This window comes from Cupressus sempervirens, chromosome 5 (genome assembly GCF_028749045.1).
Source record: "Cupressus sempervirens isolate cs-2001-9-10 chromosome 5, ASM2874904v1, whole genome shotgun sequence".
Classification (NCBI taxonomy): Eukaryota; Viridiplantae; Streptophyta; class Pinopsida; order Cupressales; family Cupressaceae; genus Cupressus; species Cupressus sempervirens.
In genome coordinates, this window is record NC_143122.1 from 584504953 (window position 1) to 584518524 (window position 13572).

General features: G+C 31.7%; 1 pseudogene across 1 annotated transcript in view; it reads right to left on the bottom strand.

The window, feature by feature from the left end:
- LOC149557279 (tuliposide A-converting enzyme 1, chloroplastic pseudogene) overlaps positions 1-13309 on the bottom strand; it is a 54288-nt pseudogene extending 40979 nt beyond the window's left edge. Inside the window, exons 1-2 of the transcript XR_016364864.1 lie at positions 11850-13309; positions 11582-11738 (exon numbers count right to left, since the gene is read on the bottom strand). The product of XR_016364864.1 is annotated as a tuliposide A-converting enzyme 1, chloroplastic pseudogene (transcript). The remainder of the gene's footprint in view (positions 1-11581; positions 11739-11849) is intronic.
- Between the last annotated feature and the right edge of the window lie 263 nt (positions 13310-13572).

The following is a 13572-nucleotide window of genomic DNA, read 5'->3' on the forward strand; positions in this document are numbered from 1 at the left end:
TAGAAAAAAACATATCCATGCCAGAAAATGATCCAGAGAAAGTAACATGGAAAAGACACAATAACAAAGCAATGAAAATTATAATAGATTTTGTAAAAGATCATATTCTTCCATCCATATCCAGTCTCAAGACTGCATTTGAGATGTTCTCTACCATCAAAGATATGTATTTGAAATCAACAATACTAGTAGATTATTAACCCTAAAACAAGATCTATTATATATAAAAATGAAAAATGGAGAATCTATTGCATCCTACTTTCTAAGAATTTCTGAATTAAAAGATCAACTTGCAGAAATGGAAAATCAAGTTGATGACAAAGAACTTAGCATGATATCATTAAGAGGTCTTCTTCTATCTTGGGAAATATTTATTTGAGGATTAAGTTCTCAACGTAAACTTCCTAAATTTGATTTACTAAAAAATGAATGCACACAAGAAGAATCAAGATTAGTCTCAAGAGGACTAAGTACAAATCAAGAGGGAGACATTCAAGCACTTCATGCAAATTCAAACATAATAGAATGGTGTAACGCCCCGCCAAGGGATCCAAAAGAATTAACCTAAAGTTTCACTAAGTTTGCTAAACATTTTTTTTTTTTTTCTTAAAGTAAGAAAGTATGACATACACATCAAACACATAGTAGCGGAAGCAATAACATGTAATCATCGACAAACATACATTGCAAGATACATTTCTTAAAGATCCCAAGACGTTGAGTCACGTTTAAATTTAATTAAATCTAAGTCTAACAACTATCACATACATATGAAAGAATAATTAGAAAGTCTCATGTCCATAATATACATTTGTTCTGAATGCCTCTCAACAAATTAATTCGGAATGCTCAATCATCCATTGTACAAGTCACAGGGTATGAAAGGCTTAAAAGAATATACATATGTAAAGATAAAGATACAACATCCTCAAATCCATGATACAAAGTACAGTAAAAATATATGAAACTATTCCCATACATGATACATCCATACATCCATAATGATAAAACATCTATCATAAAATCTAACCATCCATCATAATAATCCAAGAACATAGTGAAGGTAAATGCCAAACACGAAAACTCCAGCCATGGTGACCACGAAACGGATCTCAATGGTAAGAGTAAAAAGCACTACCACCCGACCGCGTGGAACCTAAATGGTCCACTCCCACTGCGCTGAGGAGATAGTCTCAAGTACCAAATAGGATAACAAAACCTATAATCATAAATACTCTCTAAGTTCAGGAAATCCTATAAGTATGCTAACTCAAGGGTTCCTAAAAAGATCGACATCTAAATCCCAGAGGTACCACAAGACACGTAGGAAACCTAATATGCAAGCGGAAAAGTGTCATCGCAAAAGTCACGTAGAAGTTACCCGAGCAATCCCTTAGGAATCCCAGGTCCCTACTGATCCCTGTGGCCATTAGTATCCTCTCATACTAACGAGGCATACTATGGAATGCAAGGTCGTAACCAAACGTTCTCTCTACCCCATCCTAGTCTGTACTAGCACTCAAGGCATGGGAGAGAACATACAATTATCTTATTAGGTTCATTTTCCCTTATTTAGTGTAAATGTTTTCACTTATTAAAACAACTTACAATGGGTTACTCCAGGCAGCCTCTTAGGGCCCCGATCCCCATTGCAAGCCACTTCCCGACTCTACACATAGATAACCTACCCTAGGCTCATGAAATCACAAATCAACAATCATAATAAAATCACCTCAGTCCTATACAAGCAACTGAAAAACATCATAAAAGATAAGCCACAAAATTACATCATTTCTTCATGAGCAACAGATAAGCATCCAATAATAATCATATGATCACGACAGTTCTCTATCAGCAACTGAAGGCATCAATGATAAATCACAAAATCCAATGGTTCTCCAACGAGCAACCAGAAAGTATCCCAATAGTAAATTACAATACTGATCGAAGACTCCAAAATGGTCAAGTCAAAACATGACATCATTAAGAACATAACAAACACTTCAGTCCTCTCAAGCGACTGAAAAGAAATTCAAGTATAACTGATCGAGACTCAAAAATGGTCATCAAATATAACTAATCGAGACTCGAAAATGGTTAAGTCAGGTATCTCATAAACATACACCTCAGCTTCACACAAGAAGACTGAAAGCAATAACAACTAGTAAATACAATCATGTCATAGAGCACTCCATCACACTACCATGGTCAGGTTAAGAAAGATCGAGACCAAATAATCATAACATCACATTCACAATCACCGAGCCTCTGGTAACAACCTAAACTGGTCAATACTAGAACAAACCCCAAAACCTCAAAACATAGACAATATAACAAAACAATATAGTTCATATTCTCACTGCTAGATTGATTTGAACGTATGTAATCAGGTTAAGTGTAATATTTTTGTTTCTAGTTTAATGTATGTTTTCATGAAAATAAGTTCACAGTTTGACCTACTCGTTTAACCCATTCGTCTCATAATTAACATATAAATATAACCCATATAGATATTCGAATAAAATTGAACAATTACTTTACTTTTGATTCTAAGTCAATTAATCAATATAATTAGAAGAAAATTATTTATTTAATTATTGAAATGATGACCTATTATTTTAAATAAGAAATTTCAATTTAACTAAAAATCAATCCTATATAAATCTACAGTTCTATTAACAATTTTCATTATTAATTAAATTTAATTAAACTAATTTCAATTAATTTAATCAATAATTACTGTTCTTAATTACTTATTTTAATATCTCCATTAATTACTAATTTATTAATATTTATCCAAAAATTAATTAATAAATTAATACTTACACAAAAAAAACTATATTAAATGCATTAATATTTAATTATTAAATATTAATAAAGATTATTATTAAAACATTATTAAATAAAAAACATATTAAAATTTATTAATAAAAGTTTTAAATATTAATAAAAAGCTTTTTGAATAACATTAATTTAATTAAAAATCGAATATATAAAAAAAAGTTGCGTAATTTTTTTAAGCCCGCCAACTTATACACAAAGGCCGCCTACGGCCTGCCGCAGAGGCCTGCGGCTGCCGGTAGTACTCTGTACTGCCGCTGCCGCAGTACTCTGCGGGCAGGGACGGCAGAGTTGCCAAAAAGGTACGGGGGGGGGGGGGGGTGTGGGTATTCCCGCCCCCTCCCATTAATATTAAAAAAAATTATTATTATTTATTTATTTATTTATTTATTTTTATTTATTTATTTTTTTTTTTAATTTTTAATTTTTTTATAAACATTCACATATGTAATCTAATAGAGAAAACAATATTAACCATTCAAATTTTCAATCTATAATTTTAATTTTTTTAAATTTAAAATTCAACCCTTCCCCGTTCAAATCTAAATTTCTTTAATCTATCGAACGAGGATTCCTGATCACTCTTTTAATCTCTACGTATGTCGAATATATTGACAAGCATTTAATAATTTACAATATTGAAATATTGAAGCTTTCATCACAAAGAATTCAAATGTACAATCCACAAACACGAAGAAGACAGTAAAGAGAAATTACGTATTTAATCAACAATCAAAGCACAAGACCCTACCTGGTCCTGATGCTAACATGAACCCCCGAAAAACTGTGAGAGGATTTGCTCCTCTTCAATTACTTTTCTCTAAAAATCTTTCCTAGAATTCCTCTTCTGAAATTTGCTTCCAAAAGTTGTCTCCCAAAATTTCTGTCTTCCCAAATTCCTTGTCCAAATTTGTGTCCCAATTCGTCTCCCTCAAAAATGAACCCCCAAAGTTGTGATAAGCAAATTCTCCTCAAATCGGGGCACTAATTGTGCGTTCACCCGAGAAGACTCATTGCATAACTCAGTTAACTCCCAATTAACCTTTATTATCTTTTTCTTTTATTTTGCATTCATCTTTCATGCACATTAAGTTGATTTATTAAATAACTTTATTTAATAATCTACTTGACTTCTATTTTAGATTAATTTATTACTTTAATCTCATGTGCACTTCATGAAATTAAAATAACATTATTAATTTCTATTATTTAATCTTTTAATAAATTTCTTTTATTTAATCTTATGCATAAGCCATGCGAACTAGAATCTTTTATTAAATAATTTATATTTTCACTTTTTAAATTATTTTAGAAACTAAATTGATAAAAATATTTATTAACTCAAATAATAATAATATTTAGCATTTATTTAAAAATGAACTCTAAATATATTATTATTAAATTAACTAAATATTATCACGTTCTAAATTATCCTTAAACTTTTATCTCCAAATTTAATTCTTTTTATTTAATTAATTTCTCAATTAATTAAATATAATCAAATATTAAATTATCATAATAATCTTCTATTAAATTAAATCATTAATTAATCGTTTTAATTAAACTTAATTAATAGAAAATACATCAAGGACTCATAAAGCAACATATGAAAACCCATCATAGAAAAACACATACTAAATCAAACAAAAAGGGTTATAATTTCGAAATTACATCATTTGATGCATTCAGAGGGTACTTAACTCAGATACTTGTCCTAATTATCAATTAGGACAATTGGCTAAAGGGTTTAGGATTTGGACTTAAGAGTTTATCTCCTCTCTCTTACCATTGAGACAATGCGATAGGGTATGCTTATCCTAGCAATTCAGGGAAGTCGATACCCGGTACTTGCAACCTGCATAAAATCCACGCATGTACAAACACAATATTATAAACTAAACAAACAATGGCAGGAAGTGGTGCATCGTGTAGATCCCGACTAGCAGGTGACTACGACTCCCTTCCTTAACCACATCAGAAACACCATACATAAATAAAATAAACACGCACACCATACACATGCAGTATCGGGTAAGTATCCATAAGAAAGCACATGGAATAATAAACCATCTAACTAATCATCATCGATAACTGAAACCATTGAGTAATCATTATACATGCATGAAATATAGAGTACCAAGTAATCTCATCATATAATAAACTGAGTGTAAAACAATATCTGATAATCTCTAAAATAATAATACTAATCATCAAACATAAATTGGCCTAAAAGAGTTTGGCAATGATAACAGAAATGCGACTTAGGGGTAGGCACTACAAATGGAAACTAACAAATCATATAAGAAATGTAATTGGTCCAAAGTTAGATGTTTCAAATGTGATAAAATTGGTCACTCTCATAACTTCTACCCTGAAAAGAAGAGAATTCAAGCAACCTTAGTAGAAATCAAAGAAGAGGAAGTAGAGAAAGAAGAAAAAGAAAACTATGTTTTTTACTTAGCCCTTTCAAGTGAATTAAACTCAAACAACAACACTTAGATCATAGATAGTGGAGCATCTCGGCACATCACTAGTTTTAGAGATAAATTTGAAACTTTCTCAAAGTATTCCTCAGAAGAAGTTATCATTGGAGATAACTCTACTTATCTTATCAAAGGCATTGGTTCCTATTCAATTTACCTAAATTCAAGAATCACTCTCCAACTCAAAAATGTTTTATATGTACTTGGAATAAAAAGAAACCTAGTCTCTATTTCTAGTCTTTCTGATCAAGGATTCAAAATCATTTTCCAAGCGGACAAAGTTCTATCTTGGCCAAAGAGCTCTAGTATCAAGAAAGCTATTTCCATTAGATTTAGAGATGAAAGTCTATATAAACTTTGTAGTAATCAAAACCTAGCTCTTAGTCATGCAACATCAAATTCAACCAAAATTTGGCATAGGAGGCTAGGTCACCTTCACTATCATGCATTATCATCTATAGGAAAAATTGTAAAAGGTTTACCTAGTCTCAAAACTGATCACTTAAGTATTTGCAAAGGATGTGCTTTAGGCAAAAACACTAAACAATCATTTCCTAAAAGTGTTCACAATTCAAAATCCATTCTTGAACTAATTCACACTAACCTTTGCGATCTTATGTATGTACCTTCTCTTAATGGGTGCCTCTTTTATGTCATTTTTACTGATGATTACTCTAAAAGAACTTAGATTTACTTTCTAAAACAAAAAGAATTAGCTGAAATATTATAAAAATTCAAAGAATTCAAAGCCTTAGTTGAAAATCAATCAAGACAGAAAATAAAAATTCTAAGGTTAGACAATGGAGGTGAATAAATCTCTAAATTTTGAAAAAACTTTTACATTGTTGTTGGGATTAAGAGGGAGTTTTCTATACCATATAATCCTCAACAAAATGGTGTTGTTGAATGTAAAAATAGATCAATTGTTGAATCAGCTAGAGCAATGATGCATGATCAAAACCTTCATACTTCATTCTAGGCTGAAGCATCTAATATTGTAGTCTAAATTCAAAAAAAATGTCCACACTCGGTATTCCAAGCCAAAAAATAATTGAGATTAGTAGAGATGTGAAATTTGAAGAAGATATCTCCTTTTTGTTAGAAATAGTGATGAATCTATTATTGAATCTATTCCTGAAGTAGATGAAAATCACTAAGTAGAAATTGAGAGGGAGAATGATATTGAACCATCCTCTACCACTACATCTAATCATGAAGATTCTGAAAATGTCAATAATAAAAAGAGGCCACTTTGGGCTAGGAAAATAAAAGAGAAAAATCAGGTTGAACCTAATGAAGTGATTCAAGAAAGTAAAAGAATGAGAAATCAATCATGTTATGTTGCATTATTAATTGAACCTATAAAAATAGAACCTTCAAATATTAAAGAAGCACTATCAAGTAAATCTTGGAAAGAAGCAATGATTGAAGAATATAATTCCATACTAAAAAATGATGTATGGTATGTTGTACCAAGGCCCAAAAACAAATTAGTTTTTTCTTCTAAATAGTTGTTTAAAATTAAGCATGCATTTGGTGGCTGCATTGAAAAGTACAAAGAAAAATTTGTAGCACGGGGTTTCTCACAAAAGGAAGGCATTAATTATGAAGAAATATTTGCACCAATTGCTAGATATACTTTAGTTAGAGCCATCTTTAGCTATCGCAACATCCAAAGGATGGAAGGTTCATCAAATGGATGTTAAAACAACATTCCTAAATGGAAAAATTGAAGAAGAAGTTTATATCAAGAAACCAAAAGGATTCAACACTCATGAAAGAAAAAATCACATTTATAAATTATAGAAAGCTCTATATGGTCTCAAATAGACTCCTAGAGCATGGTATGAAAGAATAGACAACTATCTAATGAAGTTAGGATAATAAAAAAATGAAGTTGATCCTAACTTACACTTCAAAATAGATGGTGATGATATGATTATTCTTGTGTTATATGTTGATGATTTATTAATAACAGGTGAAGAACGTCTCATAAAGAAATACAAACAAGAACTTACAATAGAGTTTGAAATGAAAGATTTATGTCTTCTACACTACTTTATTGGATTGGAAGTTTGACAATAGGATAACTACAATTTTCTAAATCAAGGAAAATATATAGTGGATATTTTAACAAAATTTGGAATGATGGAATGTTAACCAACTTCTACTCCTATGGAAGTCAATCTACACAAGTTGAAGGATGATATGATCAAATCAGAACCTACAGATTCTACTTACTACATGCATATCATTTTATCTTTAATATATTTGGTGAATACTCGTCCTGGCATATGTTATGTTACAAATACCTTGAGTTAGTTTATGTGTGCACCAAAGAAGATAGTTCTACATGCAGCTAAATACATTTTAAAATACCAAAAGGGCGCTATTGGCATGAGAATCAAATATGATCAAGTCAACATCAAGCTTCATGGACATTCTGATTCTGATTGGGTAGGTAGTCCTATTGAACATAAGAGTACTTTTGGATGTTGCTTTAGTCTAGGATCTAGAATGGTTTTTTGGTTTAGCAGAAAATAATCTTCAGTTGCTTTAAGTTCTACCAAAGCATAATACATTGCCTCTTCCTTAGGTGCTAGAGAAGGGGTTTGGCTATGGAAGTTGTTAGTATATTTGTTCAAAAGACCTTTGAAGCCCATTGTGATTCATTATGATAATAAAAATTGAATCAAGCTTTTAGCTAATCTAGTTTTTCATAAATGTTCTAAACATATTTAAATTCTTTACCACTACATTAGAGATATGGTGGATCGAGGAATCATTCAACTAGAAAGAAGATGAAGAGATAAAGGAGATCCAAAGAATATCATTTGCAACATTTTTAGGAGATTCAAACTGCTATTCAACATCATTTCATCAAGATTTGTAAGGCATTTATTGTGTGCCAAGTTATGTAGTCTCAAATTTCAAAAACCCTAGATTTATGTGATGGCATCTAGTTCTTCGAAAACAAAAGGTGTAGAGGGAAAAGAGGTTTTGAATGTTTAGTTGATTAGCAATGAGATTAAACAACCTATTTTCAAGACTATTCCAAACATAATGTATAAACAAGATCCCCCTGGTACATTTTCTATGATACCAACGTGAGTCTTAATGATACAAGATGTCAAGAATTGTTATACTGGCAAGATTGGTAGCATAGATGACATGGAAATTAGAGAAGAGTATGGAATATTATGTGTTAATGGAGCATTGAAGGCAGAATACAACATTGTTGAGAAGAAAGGGTTAACTCATGCCCTAGATTTTTTGAATGTCTTCAAAACTGAGTGGATAAAGATTGTCTTAAGCAGAATTCATGATAGCTCAATATGGTTAGATAATGGGCCGGTTAAAATCACAATGAAAATTATTCATAGGGTATTAGGTATCCAACCCTAGACTAGCCAAAGACTATGAGAAGTGAGTCAAAATAAGTTATTGAAAAGAACATAGGGGTTGTGTGGAAAAAAAGGAGAATGATAATTCATACAATCATAGATCCCCTGATAGCTTTTGTAGTGAGGGTAATAGCACACAAGTTTTATCAATCAATAAAATTAAACAATGCACCTTGCATTGCAGTGGACATGGGCTATAAAATTGCAAAGTGCTTAAAGCCAACATGGACACTTTAAACAATCAATAGGGTAGTTGAGTTCTTAAATATGCTACAATCTACACATGTCATCCAAAGACATCAAGGGCCAATGATATCTGAATCTCCTGAAACATGATAACCCTGGTGGAAAAAAATCTAGAACAAATAATTTATCTACTACCATAAAACAATCCCAAAATAAAATAGAAAAAACACTAGCAACACACATTCCATCATAGAGAGCCTAACTTGACTTGCAAAGCTCTACATGTTTCTCATTGAAAATGATAGTTTTTTACATCTTTTTGCTCCCACATACCATTGACATGCACTACACTTGTCGAAAAAGATAAATTTCATGCACAATTGACATGTGTTAACATCTGTAATTTACCATTTGTTAAAAATTGAGAAACTAAAGCTTGATATCCAAAGGCTTTTGATGTTAAAAAGAGAAATACAAAAATGGATGATAATGTAATAAATATATGTTGTTATTATGTTCATGTTGACAAAAGTAATTTTTAAGCATGCTTTCTTTTAAATTTGATACAACATTTCTCTCCTAATTTTGATTAATTTATAACTATGAGATAGTGAGTTAAAAAAGAGAAAAATAATTATAACTATTAAACAATTTTTATTCTTGATATAAAATTAGTTTTAATTTTTTATTTTATTTTTTAAAATTGTATCATGTCATGATTGTCTTAAAATTTTAGAAATAAATACAATTGACATCATAAATATGAAAAATTAAATTTAAATTTTTCTCTAAAAATGTGTTAATTTAATACATATCAAAATATGTATAATAATATTTTGTCCATATATTTTTTTAATGTAGAATTTGTAAAATAAATATATCAAAAGACTTAAAAATATTAAGAATTTGATTATATATATATATATATATATATATATATATATATATATATATATATATATGTATGTATGTATGTATGTATGTATGTATGTATGTATGTATGTATGTATGTATATGTATATATATCTATGTATATATATATGTATATATATACATATATATATACATACATATATATATATATGTATATGTATATGTATATTTATATATATATATATATATCTCTACATATATATATATGTATATATGTATATGTATATGTATATATACATATACATATACATATACATATACATATACATATACATATACATATAACATCCAGTTCTACCACTCTCTAGCTTTCTAATATATTTCTCTTTCTATCTTTCTAAACACAATTTGGTATCTCCCTCCATCCATTCCCCTATGTCCCTCTTCCTTGTCCCAATTATCTATATCTATGCCTCTTTATACCTACACTATTATTCTTTTTCGCTACCTAATCTAAATTTTTTAGGCAACCAAATCTAAGTCATAAATACAATATACAATTGCACTAACTTTTCTATGCTACCTAATCTAAATCATAAGTACAATAGACAATTGGCAGGAACTTTAACACTTGCATCTCTTGTTTCACAATTTCTTTTGACAATCTGCATCACAATAGCATCAACTTCTACCCCCATGAAAGCTTTCTTCATTTCCCTATGTATAATTTGAACTTCTAGACATTGGCAACCTCTATCAACTCAATATTAATATTACTTTTCCCCCAACAAATAATTGAATTTCTTGTTGTCCACTATTACCATCTCCACTACAGAGCATACATATTGTAGAGAAGATAATTTTTATATAACCTTGGTTTGAAATAGATGTTATCAACCTTACAGATAGCACTCTTCCAACTTAATGAGCTAAATAGTTAGCTAAGATATGCTTAGCGAACTATTATTAGGAGCTTATACATAAATAATCAACATATACTTACATTTTTATTGATTAATTAAAAATATTTGTAATTACTTTTTAAATAATTGTAAGTATGATTAAATATAAATATTTTATAAGATATTATTAAGAATATATATGCTTTATATATAGATTACATAATGTAGATGCAAGTCAATATAATATATTTCATAATTCTAGTTTCTATTTTTTTTCTATAATTTTTATGTCAATTAAAAAATAAATATAGTCTTTCTATTTGTATACAAACTAGTATTAGTATGAATGTAATTGTGAAATACATATAATTAGTTATTGTTCTTTTTATTGATTTTTCTATATCAATTATATGTGAAATGTGATTTCTTAGATCTACTTAATAACGTGTCTAGAGTACATCTTTTTGTGAAAGGTCCACCCCATCTAGTAAAATCATAGATTTTAGAATAATATGATATGCTATATGCTGAAATTATTCAGTGATTAAAAATTTCAAACACTAAATAATATAACAATCAACTTTTTGAACCACTACATATTAAAAAAAAAATTTAAAAATAATAATAATATAACAATCAACTTTTTGAAAACACGAATATTATATTATTGATTCAAAACATTATTTATATCACATATTATCAGATTATAGTTTTATATATTATAAGAATACAAGATAAAGTTTGTACAATAAAATCTCATCTCAAAATCAATTTTAAAAGACCACCCGATATATTAAAAATATATTCACTAATTCAATGTGCTTTTAGGAAACCGTCAATTTATACATTAATTCAGTGGGGAACAAACCATATGAATGCTTGAAAAGGAAACCTCGTGGAAGGCATTGTCTCTATGCTATGTAAAATATGAAAAGGGTCGTGCCTGAGACCTGAATCTCGATTTCAGTATCACAGGAAGCCGCACTATATAATTTAAGTTGTCCCAGGCGAATTTTGATCTTCCCACTGCAGACATGCATCTTCAGAACCTGAATTATGCAAATAACTCCTCAAAAAAAGAAAAAATTCAGAAGAAAATGAAAACGCCATAACAAACAATGATCTTTGTACGAACTGAGGTTATAGAAAAAGAAGAAAACCTGGGATCTAGTCGCAAAAAATCTCCTAATTAAGAAAGGGCCGCAGGAGCAGAGGCTGCAATGAAGTCAGAAATGCGCTTCATCATCAACAGAGCATTGGGACACTGAAGATCCATGAGATGAAACACATGCGCTTTCTCCTCCGCAATCATAAACTCCGCCTCTTTCCCTGCCTCCTTCAGCGCTTCGTAGTACAATTTTCCCCTGTGCTTGAGAAAATCCTTGCCAGCGACCACAACCAGCAGACGGCTGTAAACAAGCGAAGAAAGCGCCGGGGAGTTTGGAGCGATGGGGTTGGCGAAAGGGTGGTCTTTATCCGCCCCATCGGGCAACGACAACTTCCACAGACGATCCGCAAGATCAAGCATGGCTTTGGACTCGGACCCCAACTCAACGTCGATCTTGTCTTCCCCGTCAAAGAAGGGATGAATTAACACGGCGCCCAGGATGCACAAACGCTTCCACCTCTTTTGAGAAGCCACAACCCCCAGTTGGTGCACAATATTGCCCCCCGCACTGTCCCCGGCCACAAAGCACCTGCCAAAGTCTGCTTTGGTGTCAATTAAAGGAATTAGGGTTTCCGAATCGAGCCATTGCAGAGCGCTGAAGCAGTCTTCGTAGAGTACAGAGAGACGGTGCTCCGGCACACGCCTGTAGTCCACGGACACGCATATCACTTTGGCCTCCTTTGCGAAGAGATTGAGATAGTTGTGGTGTGTGGGCGAAGCGGCCGATTGAATGCAGAAGCCCCCGCCGTGAATGTACACAAGCACTGGTAGCTTTTCTCCTAATTGGCAGGTAGTAGTTGGAACATACACCCTGACGTAAACCCCCGTCGTTTCGTCCAGCGTTATGTCGTGTGAGGCCACGTGCACTCCGCTGTTCTCAGGAGGCACAGTGTCGGTGCCCATGAAGCGTTGTATGGATCCATCGTTGAGGATTCGGAAGAATGGGAAGAAATCCGCTCTCGTTTCTGAGCCCATGATAATATTCCTTGAGGCCCCGTTTGGTTGGGGAAGACAAATTTGTGCCATAACCAGGTTATCTTATAATCAGGTTTTCGAAAACCTGGTTTTGTAGTTTGGAAAGCCAATGGTCCGTTTGGTTGACACGGAAGATGAATATACCGTGGACCTCACAATATTATTAAAAAAACTGTCATAAAATTCAAAACCTGGTTTTAATTTCGAATTTCACCTTTTTGTTGGAAGAAACTTCTTCCAATTTTTGACCAAAATTGGAAGATGAAATTGAAAACCAGGTTATGATTTTAACCAACCAAACACCAAAGTTTTTTTGCAAAACCTGATTTTACTCCTGATAACCCGGTTTTGGCCCTCATCTTCCAGCAACCAAACCAACTACTGGGCTGTTTATATCTTTGGTCCTGGGCGTTGTCAGAATACTGCTTTATGTCTCTTCTGTGCTCTTCGTCCCGGCGCAAACCAACTACCAGTCCGGACGCGAATTTGCCTTGCCTCACATCTGCCGGTCTTATCAGATTGCTTTGCCTTTCCATACAGGAGGGCCCTCTCATCCGTCGGAAATGGATTTATGTCCATTCATATAGAAAGAAGTTCTAGATGTGAAATTGCTTATTGCGATTAATTTGACTGGTCAACAGAGAACTTTTCTAGAAGTGCTTAGTTTTTATTGGGTTAATCATGTAATATTAGGTAGTTTGTCTGAATTTATTAAATATAAATGAACTTATGTCCATTCA